A 17073-nucleotide genomic window follows, 5' to 3' on the forward strand; every position below is an offset into this window, starting at 1 on the left:
ATATTTTGTGAGTTATTTGGACATTCAGGGCAAATGTTACCCTCCTCTGCCTGCCTCTGTATGGCAGATGGTTATGATAATAATAAAAACAACGAAGAGTATAATCTGTTAATCTGTTTACTGTGAAACATGTGCTTTTTTTTTTTTTTTGGTACATAGACTGAACCACCAGGGGTGCTCACCATGACCTATATTCTCAGTTCTTTTTATTTTGAGACAGAGCCTTACTAAGTTGCTGAAGCTGGCCTTGAACTTGTGATCCTTCTGTCTCAGCTTCCGGAGTGACTGGGATTACAGGTGTGTACCACGGGCAGGCGACCATCCCCTCTTGCATAAGCCATGCCCTCTTATACATGAAGAAATAGAGGCCCAGAGAAGTGAAACCACATGTCCCAGGTCACACAATTAAGAAATGCAAATCCTTAAAAAAAATAAGTGGAAATCTTTCGATCTGATTAAAAAGAATTTCTGCTTTCAACACAAGCTGCAAGCAGGCAGTTCGGAGAGGGCGAACTGGCTTCCTTTCACAAATATTGGTTGAAAACCTACTTTTAGCCATTCACAGGAAAACAGTGCCTCAGGCAAGATTACAATTCCTAGTCTGCGATTTCAGCACTGGATAGAGACATGCAATGTTATGAGAAAGTCTCTGCAAGAGAAAAACCTCTCTCATTCAATGTGTCCGGGTGGCAATGCCCCTCCCACCAGCCCTCGCTCCCTGGGAGCTGGCGGTCTCACCTGTCAGTCATCATCCTCTCTAAAACCACCGCTTCCCCGCCCACTTTGCAAAACCACGCCCCAAAGTAAAAGGTGTCCCCCTAGGGGCTGGACTTAGCGGACAATAGGATCCTTATCTTACTCATCTTCTCTGAGGCATTTGGCAATCCTTTCTCCTTGAAAGTCTCTTTCTTGAAACAATGGCCACTTTCCAAGACTTCTCTAGACCACCCTCCACCCCATTCCTCTTGCACTCCTCAGTTGCTCCTTTTTAGTTTCTTTTATTATAATTATCAGAAACTTTAAATGTGTTTTGAACAAAACTAACTCTTAATGATTTCAGTGAACTAAAAATCAGCATCATCCTCTCATCACGGTGATAGGAAAACTCTGACAATCAGTTTGCCCAGAGACTCAATGAGAAGTCTGCATGCAGCGCCTGCTCACCGGTAAGTTTGAGTCTTTTCTGGACATTTACTGTTGACCTTCAAAGCAGGAGCAGCTCATGGTTTGCTACACACTATCTAGAAAAGACAAAGCCCATGAAGTGTGGAAAGACTGCAGGTTTGGGCAGAGGGCTGGGTTTAATGACCTGGACTTGTGAACATCACCTAGCTCCTTAGGTGTTAATTTGCTGTGTTTTTTCCTAACACAAAGACCCCAGTTTCTGCTGGCTCTGAGGGCTACAGGTTTTCCCTCCCAGTGACAGATTGCTCAGCTACATCCCAGAAGACATTAAACTCCTTCCAGTCATCCCAGAATTAGGTCCATAGATTTCCAGTTATAGAAGAGAGCCATTCTGGGTAACACAGCAGATGTAAATGATGTGCCTGAATTGATTTTGCATTAATTTCTCGTAGGCTATTTCCATGCTGCTTAAATACCACTTTTTAAAGCCACTATGGTATTGTCTTTGAAAAGCTGATTTGTTTCCACGAAGAAAGTGCTCCAGGAGGCTGGAGCTGTCTTTCAAGCCCTTCTCCTTGTGCATTTTTATCACTGAGGAATTCTTGGTAACGTGCTGTCAGTTTGTACATCTCCCAAGTGTGGCTCTCATGCTGCTTCAGTATTCTTCCTTTTGCAAGATGCATGGTGGGACACAAGCTTCGGCTTTCATACTCCCTTGAAAGACCAGCCCTGCCGCCTGTTGGAACTGAGTAAAGTGATCATGCAGGAGTTCAGGGGTGCAAATAATGGCATTGTGTATACTTGTTGCACAGCAGGCCCCTCTGTATCTTGTGCAATGGACTTTGCTCTCCTGCTTGATCTGAATCCCTTTAGGGATTCCATCTCTGGCACCGAAACAGGTGGCAGAGGTAAGGGCACTTTGGTTGCATTTTTTTCCTGGATGTCGTCAGTGCCTGCTATGTTTGAGTTTATTTATGAGATCAGCTTCCTTTTCCCGCTTACATCCCAAAGCACTGAGAGTACTGAAAATGTAATTAGAAAGCAATGTGTAGTTACAAAAGAAACTAAAGTTCCATGAAAGTGGAAAGGAATGAACGATAAATGTGGTCTAATAGGACAGAGGGAATCATACAACTTGGACTGTGTGATTGACAGCTAAAAAATTGTGAGGCTAGAAGTCTGGAACTGAAGTTGCACATCTGTTATCCTAAGAATAATTCAGAAGAAGGCTCTGGATTCAAAAGACATTGGGCTGAAAACTCCCCTTAGTGACAGAACCTCTTAGGAAAGGTGATTTTTTGTAAAGCAGCCACATTTGCCAGGGGGCTGCTCATTTTTAGATTCTAGCACCACCTAGAGGTGAGTATGAGATAATTTCATTCCCAGCTTAGTGGAAGAAATCAATCTATTAACATTTTCCAGTTTTTCAAAGCACTTTAATTTTAATATCTCACTTAATATTCAGATAACGGTTTTTGAGGTAAGAATTTCTATCTTCTTTGTACTGATTAAGAGATTAATCTCACCACACCTGACTGTGCAAAGAATTTGACCCATGTTTTGTGTGACTAAAAATGTTATCCTTAAATTAATTGTTTTCAAAATACGTGGCATCAAATATTAGTTATATACTGTGAAATTCGCTAATTGCAATGTACAATTCAATAGTTAGTAAACAGTCATTGCTGTTGTCCAGTTTTAGAACATTTTCAACTCCCCCAAGAAATCCCCCCCTTCAGTACGATCCCTCCAGTCAAGAGTCTGTCTACTATTCATAAAGGCTTTCATGTTTTCCTTTTCTGGGCTTTTTATAAAATTAAATTATACATGTGCTTTTGGGGATCTGATTTCTTTCGCTTAGCATAATATTTTTGAGGTTTACCCATGTGGATCATTTATCAGAATTCTATTATTTTTATTGCTAAGCAGTATTCCATTGGACTGATGTATTACACTATGCTTGTCTATTTACTAGTTGATGGGCATTTGGATTGCTTCTAGTTTTTTGGTACTATGAATAATGTTGCTGTCAATATTTGCATTGTAATTGTCTTTCCAAGCAAGAAACTTTCATTGGTAAATAAGGCAACAAATAAAACATGTGGAAGAAAAATGCTTATATTAATTATATGCATTGGGAGAAAACTTAGGATAAATAATCTGGAGCTGTCCACTGTGGAGGTATCTGGGTCCTGGGTTCAATATGCACACTAGGGAATCAAGGGACTCTGAAAACTATATTCTTGAGGAAACACAGGAGATATATGGGGGAAATTAGGATTTGCTCTGATGGGTTAGTAGCAAGAATTTCTTCTTGTTGGGTCTTGTTACAGTAGGTAACAAGATGCAGGCTTTGGTAACACATCTGAGGTTAGGTTTGGAGTTCCATTATAACTCTTCTCACATGAAGACAGAAGTCAGGGAACCATTCAAAAGTGAAAAACTATGGGGTCAGATGCATCAGAGTCCAAACCCAGGTTCTGCCAATATCTACAAGTGCTTGGCAGGTCAGATTTCTCGTCAGTATCCTAGGAGGCAAAAGCACCTATTTCACAGGGTTCTTGTGAGAATTTGCTAGGACGGTGTACATAAGGCATTTAGTAATAGGGGACTGGTGCACAGTGAGATCTGATGTTATTTTTGTAGGATTAGATTGTGCCCAAGATACCTAAATACAGTGACATCGACCTCCATTTACTCCTAGGAATCTTTCACGTCTTTTATTTGAAAGTTTTTGGCCCAAGATCCTGGCAAACAGAAGCATATACTTCTTATAGAGGTAATATAATATTTGTGGAAGTGAAAGCTCATAAAAAAAAATTACCTATCACCCAGAATGCCATAGGCTGGTAGAAAGATTTAGTGCAAATCTAAAGGGAGCAGTTAGGACTTAGGAGGATAAACACCAGAACAATTAGCATGATAGGTTAGTAACTCATTTTGCATATGAAAACATTGCCTAGGACTCTACAGAGTTCTTCCTATTCATGGGAGATAGTCAGAGGTCCTTGGGTTTAATCAAAATTTAATACCCTGTGAGGAGAAAGATGAAGAATACAAATTCTCAGTAATAGGCAATATGTCAAAAGCAGCAATTGCCGGTTTTAAATAGCCTTTCCTGCTGCCCTCCTCCCTGTCAGCCTGTGCAGCCAGATTTGTAGTAAGGAAAACATGGCCAGGACCTTATTAAGTCTTTGGGAAAACAAAAGAATGAGATGAATATTTTGTTGCAGGAAAACACATCAGAGATTCCACAAAATGATGATCTCTAAAAAGGACAAAACAACATCTTCAAAAATACTTAAATCAGGGTGGTTTTTCTCCAGGAAGGGTTGGAGGCTCATATTTAATTTGAGGCAGGGCAGGTGAGTGCTGTGAGGGTTTGAACATGTGGCCTGCTGTGGCCCATGGGACATGAGCAGAGGGACATTGTGCAGATTTTCTGGGCTTTGTCCTTAACAGGTACTTTGTTCTCCATTGTCTTTGGTGCTTTGCCATTATCAGGGGAAGGGAACCCTCCACCCAGTCCCAGGGTTTCAGGGAGAAGCAGGAGAGACAGGAAACAGCCTGACTCCCTCAGCCCAGATCAGCTGACCTCCGTGCAACCACAGACACACAAGCAAGAATAATGATCATCATTGCAAGCCACTGAATCGTCGTTGCAAGCAACATGAATTGTGACAATAGGTAGCTAGCTGATGGCTTGTCTTATAGGGTAATTGAAAAGGACACTGAGACTGTTAATTTAAGGATTATCAGATCTTTGTATTCATATGTACCCTGTGTGGATAATAGAAAGTTAAAATTTCAATAGGTTTCTATAGAAACATGAGCATTTTTTGAGTTCCTTGTATACCCTGGATATTAGGGCTCTATCTGAAGTGTGAGGAGTAAAAATTTGTTCCCAGGATGTAGGCTCCCTATTTACCTCTCTTATTGTTTCTCTTGCTGAGAAAAAAACTTTTTAGTTTAAGTAAGTCCCATTTGTTGATTCTAGTTATTAACTCTTGGGCTATGGGCGTCCTATTAAGGAATTTGGAGCCTGACCCACAATATGTAGATTGGAGCCAACTTTTTCTTCTATTAGACGCAGAGTCTCTGATTTGATATCAAGCTCTTTGATCCATTTTGAGTTAACTTTTGTGCATGGCGAGAGAAAGGGATTCAGTTTTATTTTGTTGCATATGGATTTCCAGTTTTCCCAGCACCATTTGTTGAAGATGCTATCCTTCCTCCATTGCATGCTTTTAGCCCCTTTATCAAATATAAGAAAGTTGTAGTTTTGTGGATTGGTCTCTGTGTCCTCTATTCTGTACCATTGGTCCACCCACCTGTTTTGGTTCCAGTACCATGCTGTTTTTGTTACTATTGCTCTGTAATATAGTTTGAAATCTGGTATCACTATACCGCCTGATTCACACTTCCTGCTTAGAATTGCTTTTGCTATTCTGGGTCTTTTGTTTTTCTATATGAATTTCATGATTGCTTTATCTATTTCTACAAGAAATGTTATTGGAATTTTGATTGGCATTGCATTAAACCTATAGAGAACTTTGGGTAATATCGCCATTTTGATGATGTTAGTTCTTCCTATTCTATCTTCTAAGGTCTTCTATTTCTCTCTTTAGGGTTCTGTAGTTTTCATGTATAAATCTTTCACCTCTTTTGTTAGGTTGATTCCCGAGTATTTTATTTTTTTTGAGGATATTGTGAATGGGGTGGATGTCCTCATTTCCATTTCAGAAGATTTGTCACTGATATACAGGAATGCCTTTGATTTATGCGTGTCATAAATCAAACTCAAAAAATTAAACAATAAGATAACAAATAACCCAATCAACAAATGGGCCAAAGACCTGAACAGACACTTCTCAGAGGAGGACATACAATCAATCAACAAGTACATGAAAAAATGCTCACCATCTCTAGCAGTCAGAGAAATGCAAATCAAAACCACCCTAAGATACCATCTCACTCCAGTAAGATTAGCAGCCATTCTGAAGTCAAACAACAACAAGTGCTGGCGAGGATGTGCGGAAAAGCGTACTCTTGTATATTGCTGGTGGGACTGCAAATTGGTGCAGCCAATTTGGAAAGCAGTATGGAGATTCCTGGGAAAGCTGGGAATGGAACCACCATTTGACCCAGCTATTGCCCTTCTCGGACTATTCCCTGAAGACATTAAAAGAGTGTACTACAAGGATACTGCCACATCAATGTTCATAGCAGCACAATTCACAATAGCTAGACTGTAGAACCAACCCAGATGCCCTTCAATAGATGAATGGATAAAAAAAATGTGGCATTTATACACAATGGAGTATTATGTAGCACTAAAAAATGACAAAATCATGGGATTTGCAGGGAAATGGATGGCATTAGAGCAGATTATGCTAAGTGAAGCTAGCCAATCCCTAAAAAACAAATGCCAAATGTCTTCTTTGATATAATGAGAGCAACTAAGAACAGAGCAGGGAGGAAAAGCAAAAGAAAAAGATTAACATTAAACAGAGACATGAGGTGGGAGGGAAAGGGAGAGAAAAGGGAAATTGCATGGAAATGGAAGGAGACCCTCATTGTTATACAAAATTACATATAAGAGGTTGTGAGGGGAAAGAAAAAAAATAAGGGAGAGAATTAAATTACAGCAGATGGGGTAGAGAGAGAAGATGGGAGGGGTGGGGAGGGGGGATAGTAGGGGATAGGAAAGGCAGCAGAATTCAACAGTTACTAATATGGCATTATGTAAAAATGTGGATGTGTAACCAATGTGATTCTGCAATCTGTATTTGGGGTAAAAATGAGAGTTTATAACCCACTTGAATCTAAAGTATGAAATTTGATATGTCAAGAGCTTTGTAATGTTTTGAACAACCAATAAAAAAAAGAAAGAAAGAAACATGAGCATGTTGGGGCTGTGGATGTGGCTCAGTGGCAGGGTGCTCCTAGCATGTGTGAGGCCCTGGGCTCCACCCCCAGCATCAACAGACAATGACGACTATGGAAAGAGAAAGGAAGGAAGGAAGGAAGGAAGGAAGGAAGGAAGGAAGGAAGGAAGGAAGGAAGGAAGTAAGTTAGTTGAGCATATCCTGTATCTAAAATTGGCAGCTGCACCATTTGAACAATTTCTCCACTGATTCACGTAGATTGGGGTCATGTGCTCTGATTTTTAGTTTTTAAATTTTTATTTTATTATTATTATTTTTGTTACTGGGAATTGAGCACAGGGCACTTTACCACTGAGTTACATCCCAAGTCCATCTTTAAAATTTTTTATTTTGAGACAGGTTCTCAGTTGCTGAGGCTGGCCTTGAACTTGCCATCCTCCTGCCTCAGTCTCCCAAGTTGCTGGGGTTAAAGAAGTGCACCATCAACCGAAGCTTCTGAGTTTTGTTTAGATAATTAATTATAGCACAATCTGAAGAAATGCCTCTTTTTACACCCCCTTCACCAAATGGCAGAGACTGGGGTGAGAAAACTTATCAGTTTTCTTTTTCTCCGCATTTGTAATTCTTGCTTTAAAAATCAGGTTAGTATGGGCAGCACTACTTCTCATTGGTCAGCCTCATGGAAGAAACCTGAAGGACTCTTTAAGAGTGGCAGAGCCATACAGGAAACTCAGGGAATCCTTGGCAGAGCTGGGTGGGCACAGGAATTGGATCAAAGATGGAGTCCAGGTCTGGATTGGAACTCTCACCATTCCTGGTTGCTGGTGAAGCCAGCAGTTCCAAGTTGGCTATCCCATAGATCTTACCTCCATGTTGGATAAGTGGAGATCCAGGTCTCTTGGCAGGAGTCTCAGAACCCTGTGTTGGGTATAAGGATGGGGTGGGCAGGTACTACAGAATTACTGAGCAAGGACCAGTCTTAAGCAACAGTGAGAAAGCACTGGATAATAGACATTCTGAAAAATGAGGGAGAGAATTAAGTGGTTGGGAGGCCAAAGGAGAAAGAAGCATGGTACTCATTTTCATTTTCATTTACTACCTGAACTCAGTAACAGGCTAGAGAAAAAGGATTTTTTAAAACCAATTTTGTGAACTGCCTTAAGCTAATTTGAGCCTTCACATACATTGGGTCCTATGGTGATATTCTTTTAGTCAGCTTTTGAGTCACTATGACCAAAATACCTGACAAGAACAACTTAGAGGAGGAAAAGTTTATTTGGGGCTCATGGTTTCAGAGGTCTCAGTCCACGGAGCTGGTTTGGACACAGGAATTGGATCGAAGATGGAGTCCAGGTCTGGGTTGGAACTCTCACCATTCCTGGCTGCTGGTGAAGCCAGCAGCTCCAAATTGGCGATCCCATATATCTTACCTCCATGTTGGATAAGTGGGGATCCAAGATGCACACATCATGGGGGAGAAGCCCATCGGAGAAAGGCCCTGTTCAGCTCGTGGCAGACTCAGGAAATAGAGAGAGAGAGAGAGAAGTGGTAGCAGGGGAAAAAAAAACCTTCCAGGGAAGACCCCCCGTGACCCACCTCTCTAGCCATCCCCTACCTGCCTACAGTTACCACCTAGTCAGTCCATTCAAACTAGGATGGAGAGATGACATTACAGTTCCCATAATCCAATCATTTCACTTCTGGGTACTCCTGCATTAACAGGAGCTTTGGAAGGAACACCTCATATCCAAACAAGTACCCTCCACCACTCTCTGTGGTATGTTACAGCTAAAGGAAGTCTCAGATGAAATTCCCAGCCATGACAGAATTTCTTGGCAAATAACCCAAAGCAGTCATACTGTTCTTTAAACTCAGAAAAGAGCTCAGCCTTCTTGCATGGCCAAAGTCTTCAACAGTCTTCCAAAGTCTTCCATTGGATCATGTCACAGAATCATCTCTTCATTGTTGGACCACAGAACCAAATGGTTCTAAAGCTGGAGCGTTACTCTGGAAAAATTTGATACATTAGAGATAAAGTTGAAATCTTCACTACAACGCTCATTTTCATTCCCAGAAGCACCCACTATTTCATGTGCAATTTCATACAGGCTTTCTATACATTATATATAGATGTTCCTTATTTCATTATGGGGTTATGTCCAGATAGACCCATTGTTTGATGGAAATATCATAACTCAAAAAAAAAAAAAAAGAATTAAATGCATAGAACATCATAGCTCAAACCCTGTAGAGGGTTGGTTTTTTTACCCTTGTTGTCTCATGGATGACTGGGAGCTGTGGTTTACCCTAACTGCTGCCACCTCTGTCTAGTGTCACACACTACATGACACTAGGCTGGGAAATATCAAAACCGAAAGTCAAAGTACACTTCTACTGCATGTGCATCACTTTTATACCAGCATAAAGTCAAGAAGTTGTTTAAGTTGAACTATCATAAGTTGGGGACCATCTGAACCTGAGTACACATATGTACTTCAGACATTTTGTTTTTTCTTTTCTGCTTAAAAGCCTTTAATTCACAGTAATGCAGCAACCTTAGAGAATAAAGAGCTGACCCACTCATTACCCATGGCAGTGTTGTGTTGAATTTTAATTATAAAGATCAATTCAGCATTTATATTTTCCAGGTCAGCAGAATTTGTCCTGTGTAGCCTTTCACAAACTTTATAGATGTTTAGAGCTATGTTTTTCCTTCATAAAATGGGATGCTTATATCAAAGAGTAATGAGGATAAAAACAAATCACAAGTCCTGTATATTAAGTGTCTACTGCATAACAGGTGTTGACAAGTGTTAATGATCACAGACATTGTAGTATCTCCCTTCAGGCACTTTCTATAATGTTTTTATGTTTTCATGTCATTAAAGATGAGTTTATTTTTAATATCTTCAACTTTCATCATGAAAACGTTCAAATATATTAAAGTTGAAAAAGTAGTAGTTTTCATATATAATATCACCTATGTTCAAAAATTGTTTGCTTTGTGCCACATTTACTCTTTCTCTGTAAATGCTTAGTTTTTTTCCCCTGTTCTTTTTTAAAGCAAGCTGAAAAATCACACCATATTTCATCTTTAAGTGCCCCACATGCAGTTCTGGAAAATATCTCTTTCATATTACATTATTAACAAACCCTCTAATTTTGACTCTAAAAGTATTATAAAATCTTTGGGAAATCAGAAAAGCATAAAGAAGAACAATGAGTTTTTAGCAGAGATAAGCTCAGCTAACAGTTTCCTATTTTTAATTCCAATCTTTTTTCTCCTTTGCAAATACCTATTTCTTAAGTAAAACTGATTTTTAAACAAAAACCAGCATCTCCTAAAGTGAATTGTATGAGAGGCAAAGAGGCATTTTGTGACAAAAAGAGTTCAGTGGTCTAATGAATTTTAAAAACACTGCAGTTTATGTCTATTTCTTTGAGATTAATAATCTCAGAATCATATTAAGGTACTGAAAAGATTTAAAGAAAATTATAAACCCCAAACTTCTTACCTACAGAACACTTTTCTTCATATTAGAATCTCATGAGATTCTATAGAGTACTTTTTGGGAAAGATTGGTTTGAGATATTTATCTCTTTCAGTTTATTTTGCTTGATGGTAATGATTAAATTTTATTTATTTATTTTATTTTTAAGATTCAGGCCTTTCTTTGAATTAGCAAAGTTTTCTTCAGTTATTTCTTTAGATATGGCTTCTGCTCTGACTTCTTCTGAAAGTTTTAGCATAACTATATTGCATTTCTTGAAAATTTCCTAAATATCTCACTTTATTCTCATCATCATCATCATCATCTAAAAATTTTTCTCCATCTAGCAAATTTTCAAGATTGTTTTCTGCTTGATTAATTTATTTGTCTACAATGTTCAATCTGCAAATATCCAATTATGCATAATTTCAAGAAGTGTTTGTTTAAAAAAAAAACGGTGTACACAATTCGGGTGGTTTATTTACAGTGTAAATCAATTTTCACTTACTTCCTGTCAGGGTTCTAATTTAAAAGTTAAGGTCAAAGTGTTTGCTTACTTTAAATTATTATTATTATTTTTTTTAGTTGTAGATGGACACAATACCTTTATTTTTTATTTACTTATTTTTATGTGGTGCTGAGGATCGAACTCAGTGCCTCACACATGCGGGGCTAGTGTTCTGCCACTGAGCCACAATCCCAGCCCCTTGCTTACTTTTTTAATAGTTTAAAATTTGCAGTTAAAGTTTGACATTTTGTTTGGATCTTTCCCTCGCTGAATTAGAATAAAGAGTAAAAACCTAGTTCTGTGGAAGAAAACGAGCTTACCTAGATGTTAGGGTCTGGGTAAACATGGCTCATCACATGAGTCTAAACCTGGCTGAGAACAGTACAAGGCCTGCAAAAGGCCTGGATTCTAATGGAAAAGGAGTACCTGATACTTGGCTGGCTTCAGGCAGCCATCTGTGAATTACTTGAGAGTCTTCTCTCAGTATGGTAGCCGGGGAGATTTAGGTATTGCAAACTATGTGGGGCTTTCCCACAGCAAAAGACTGCCCAATGCACGTGACCTTTATCTCTGCTCTACTAGGAAGATACCTCATAGTAGCTCTGGAGATGGGTGTAACCCACTGGGAACTGGACAATCCACCTTTAACCTTTATTGGTGAAGAACATTCTATGGAAAGCCTTTGATGTTTCCTGATAGAAACAAAGCAGGCATGGGCTCCATTTTGCCAGAGTAGAGAAGCTCTATCCATCTGATCGGTTTGCCCATCCTGCCTCCACTTTTGAAATTATTTTCTGTGTCCTATGGTTTTTTTTTGTTGGTTCTATTTTTCCTAGCTTTTATTTCTCAACCAGCCCATTCCTCTGAGGGGAACCCCATGAACCACCCATGCAGTTCATGGGCAAGAGCTGGCTTTTTATAAAATGGCCCCCAAAAGCTATCCATCTCATGTGATTGGACATGCCGACACATGCAAATTGAATATATGTATAATAAAATATTTGTATAAAATCAATATACTTATAAGTTTATATAAGCATGCAGTTTCTATCATACACCATATTCCTTCTCTAAAGATATAGTAAGAACCCTTAGTGTAACATAAGGAAGAGTTGCCGTTGAAGGTCCAGTTTACCTCTTATAACAAAACATTGTCCAGTTGTGCTGATTCATTTCTGTGAGACTCTTGGTATCCTTGACTCAGGCTGATCTGCCTGGGATGTTGCATCTTTGTGTCAGGCTTTCATTAGGCATAGATTTTGCAACTCCAGATACTTCAAGTTTATTTAAGTACTATTTTAAAATTTGATTTCTAAGGTCTTTTTGCTTTCTCCAATCTACTTTGCAAAAGTTCCTGGTGTTAGGCCCCTTGTTACCCCAACAATGTCTCCTCTCTCTTATGTGGGCCTTTTATGTATCTGTTTTTTCCTCTGTCCTAACGTTTTCAATCTTTGCTGACTCTTTTCTCTTTCATAGTAATGTTAATCAGGGTAATACTTAGATCATTTATGATTTTGATATGAAGAGTTATTTCTTTTTAAAAAAATTTATAATTTAATCTAATTAGTTTATACATGACAGTAGAAAGCATTTTGACCCATCATACATAAATGGAATATAACTTTTTTCATTCATTTCATTTTTACATTCATTCATATGACGTAGAGTTACACAGGTTGTGTAATCACATATACACATAGGGTAAAATTTTTGATTCATTCTACTATCATTCCTATCCCCATATCCCCCCTCCTCCCTTCACTCCCCTCTGTCTAATCCAAAGCACCTCTTTTCTCCTCCCCTTTTATTGTGAATTAGCAACTGCATATCTAGAAAAACATTGTGACATTGGTCTCTTGGGATTGGTTATTTTGCTTAGCATGATATTCTCCAGTTCCACCCATTTACTGGCAAATGCCATAATTTTATTCTTCTTTAAGGATGAATAACATTCTATTGTATATATATGCCACATTTTCTTTATCCATTCATCTGTTGAAGGGCACCTAGGTTGGTTCCATAGTATAGCTGTTGTGAGTTGAGCAGCTATAAATATCCATGTGGCTTCTTCACTGTAGTATGCTGATTTTAAGTCCTTTGGGTATAAACCTAAAGTGGGATAACTGGGTCAAACGGTGGTTCCATTCCAAGTTTTATGAGGAATCAAAGAGTTATTTTTTTAATAGACACCAGACTGAAACAATTTCTCAAACATGAAATAATCCCAGTAAGAGCTCAAAGTGTAATACATCGCCACGCCATCCAGTATCACATAGACTTCACAGGCATTTTGAGTTTACATCCATAGAAGAATGAAGACAATACCATTATAACACAGGCTTTACCATCTTGGGCCTTATTACCAAAATATTCTTTTTTTTTTTTTTGGAAGCTTAGATGAATGGCACTCATTTTCAAAATGTTTACTTTTTTCTTCAAAGCAACATGATATTTCAGAGTAAAGTTTAAAGTAGAACAACTTCTAGGAACAAAATAGCTTACTGCAATCTAACTGTTATTACCTCCTATGAGCTAAATATTTGCTTTCATATAGTTCCAATTGTCTTTGTTTCTCTTCCAGTCCCTGGGTGCTCAGAGGCCCTTCGCAGCTCTGTGCTCACATGCTTTCTTCTTTTCTTCGGTCATTTTTGAGTTAGAGTGACTAGATAAAAGGCAGTGTGCCCGCTTAAATTTTGAATTTCAGATAATCAGGGAATAGTCGGTTTTTAGTACAAGTATGTCACATACTTTGGAATAAGTATGCATGAGGAATACTTATACTAAAAATGTATGCAGTGTTAAATTTAACAAAAGAAGAAATAAACTCTGAAAGCTACAAAACATTGCTGAAAGAAATTAGACATCTCTTGTTTATGAATGGAAAGATTTAATATTGTTAAAATAGTATTACTCTCCAAATTGACTGTAGATTCAGTGCAATCTGTGTCTGAATACCAGTTGGTTCTCTGTAGAACCTGACATGCCGATCCTAAAGTTTGAATGGAAATCAAAGGATCCAGAATAGCCAAAACAATCTTGAATAAAAAGAACAAATTGGAAGACCCACTTACCAATTTCAAAACTTAATACCAGTCACAGTGATCCAGGCAGTGCAGTATTGGCATGAGGATAAACATATAGATTAATGGAATAGAACTGGAAGCTCAGGAAGGAATTCATGTATCTACAGAAATTGGTTTTCAACAGGAGTACAAAACCCATGGGGAAAGACTCATTGGAACTCAGAAAACGACACCCCCAAAGTATGGCCTTGGCATGCTAAGTCCTTTTAACTAAAGGAGATTGAAATTCCTCAAAAATAGCCTCAGAAGCAAAGTTTCTGACCTTCTGCCCTGCGGACTCCCAGCTGTTTTCTCCCCACCTGCCCCTGAAGCAATTCTTAGAAACCAGAATTCCTCTTCCCCAGGGAGGGTCATTGAAACTAGAGATAGTACTCTAATCTAATCTTTTCCTGCTTTTTCTGTATAAGAGCTGATGATAAAGAAATTCTCTGAGCTAACTTGCCTGATAGGAGATCATAAGACCCTTGTTCTAGAAGAGGCCCTACTCTATACCCTTAAGGAAGGAATGCTGCAGAGAGAGAGAGAGAGAGAGAGAGAGAGAGAGAGAGAGAGAGAGAGGAGAAGAAGAATCTGAACAGGCAGGCCTTGGGAGGGTCCTCCCTCAGTCTATTGCCATTAGATCATACATACCTTCTCCTCAAATCCCATGCCTACAAGGCTGTTCCTTCCTCATGGAATCTAAGCATAATAATCAGACAGTTTTCCCTGGGTCTCTAGGCTTTTATTTCTGAAGTCTCCCACCTCACGTAAATTGATTAAATAAATTGTTATGCTTTTTTTTTCTTGTTAACCTGACTTGTTATAGATGACCCTTATGATGGGGAGGAAAGGTATCACACCCTCCCTCCCCGGTAGTCTTTTCAATAGACAGCGCTGAGACAACAGGATAGCTACATGCAAGAGTGAAGCTGGGCACTTATCTCACCATATACAAAATTAAAAATAGATCAGAGGGCCTGGGGCTGGGGCTCAGTGGTAGAGTGCTTGCCTCTCATGTGTGAGGCACTGGGTTTGATACTCAGCACCACATAAAAATAAATAATAAATAAATAAAGATATTGTGTCCATCTACAATTAAAAATATTTTTTTAAAAATAGATCAGAGATCTAAATGTAAGAGTCAACATTATAAAACTTACAGAAAAAAACATTGAGAGAAGTCTTTATGACCTTGGAAATGGCAATGGATCCTCAGATATGACACCAAAAGCAACAGCAATGCTTGTTATCAGATGGCGGGACTCTTGGCATTCATAAACTCAAGAGCCAATTCTTATACTAAGTCTCCCCTTAGGCTTACCTGATTAATATCTGTAATGTCTTGCTGGCGTGCTCTGTTGAAGACTCTGAAGTGGTAAATGAAAAGCAGAATAGTCTGTGGGGAAAACACCCACTCATATATCACTCCATATCATCTGAGGCCCAAACTTGTCCTGGCCTAGATTCCTTGCTGTCAAGTGGAGAAGATATATTTACCAGAAAAAAATTCAGGGTGCTTCGTTTTGGTGCATGTTGTCTGGCATTGCCAAGCCCGGTACATTTTCTTAAATTAATTCTAAGGATTCTTCCATCTGTGGACATAAGCTCTGTGATAGTTTGCATCTTGAATATCCCCAGAAAGCCCTGGTATTAAAGGATTAATCCCCAGATTGTTGCTGTTGGAAGGTGGGGCCTAGTGGAAGGAAGTTAGGTCATGGGGGTGTGCCCTTGGAGGTCTGGGAGGAGCCTGCATACACTCTCATCTTTATCCCTCTTTGTTTTCCAGTTGCCATGAGGTGAGTGGCTTGTTCTGCCCAATGTGCTCCTGCTCTGCTATGTTACATCACCAAAGGCCCAAAAGCCATGTGGCCAGCAGACATGGACTGAAACCTCCAAACGGTGAGTCAAAATAAAACTCCCCCTCTTTAAATTGATTTAGCTCAAATATTTGTTACAGTCACAAAAAGCTGACAAACAGACAAACAGGCCTTTTATTAGAATAGCCTGTACAGTTTTAGAGCCCTTTTACTTATTGACTCAGGTATTTCTTACCACAAATCCTAATTATTGGAATCAGAAACTTGATCTGTAATGGATGCTGTTAATACCATCTATCTTTAATTCCTCCAATTTCCCATTCCTTAGTACAAATCTCTGGAAAGATCATGGAAGGGAAAAAAAAAAATGTGTAGTCTGGCTTGACTAGATGTGCCATCTACGAATTGCGTGTGTCTCTGCTTCAAGTCGGACATAGGTCGAGCAGTGTGGACCATGCTTATCTAGAGGTAGGTTTCCTTTAGGAGGCTGTTAATGGTCCTTCATATGCTTATATCAGCACATGACAAAGTGTTCTTTGATGCTCTCAAACATACTGGGAACCTCAGCATAAAAGGAATGAGCAGCCAAGGTAAAGATTATGTTATAGTAAGACTCTGAATTGTGCTGACTCTACAAACTCAGGTGAGACTCTCAGGCAGCAGTTTGACTCTTTGGCCAACATCATGGGAGAAACATTCAGGCTGAGGGACTTCTCTTTCCCCTTGGACTCTCAGTGCTAATATATGTCCCATTTTGATGGTAATGGCTGAATTTGTGCTGAACATTTTTGCTTCAACAGATTGAAAATAACAGAAATAAATTTATACGATTTTTCCTAATGCAAAATGAATATTCGATTCCCATTGCTATTAGTCATGACTCTTTATCTTTTATTTGATGTGCATCAATATCTTCATTTGTGAAAAAACTCAAGGGCCACAAACCAGCAGAAACACAAAGAACACTTATTGGTTTTTGTTTTCCAAGCAGTATCATTTCAGAACTATTATAATAAAATTTTTTTCTTTTTTGTTTTTAAGAAAACATTATTTTAGAAACCTATAAAAGTGTTAAAGAGGATAGATCTCCCTTCCTATACCTCCTCTGACTTCTAGAAATGGCCAAATATCTCATTACTATAACTATTTGAAAATATGAAATCAAGTGAAACAAATCTCACA

The sequence above is a fragment of the Ictidomys tridecemlineatus genome, chromosome 3 (assembly GCF_052094955.1).
Source record: "Ictidomys tridecemlineatus isolate mIctTri1 chromosome 3, mIctTri1.hap1, whole genome shotgun sequence".
NCBI classification, from domain to species: Eukaryota; Metazoa; Chordata; class Mammalia; order Rodentia; family Sciuridae; genus Ictidomys; species Ictidomys tridecemlineatus.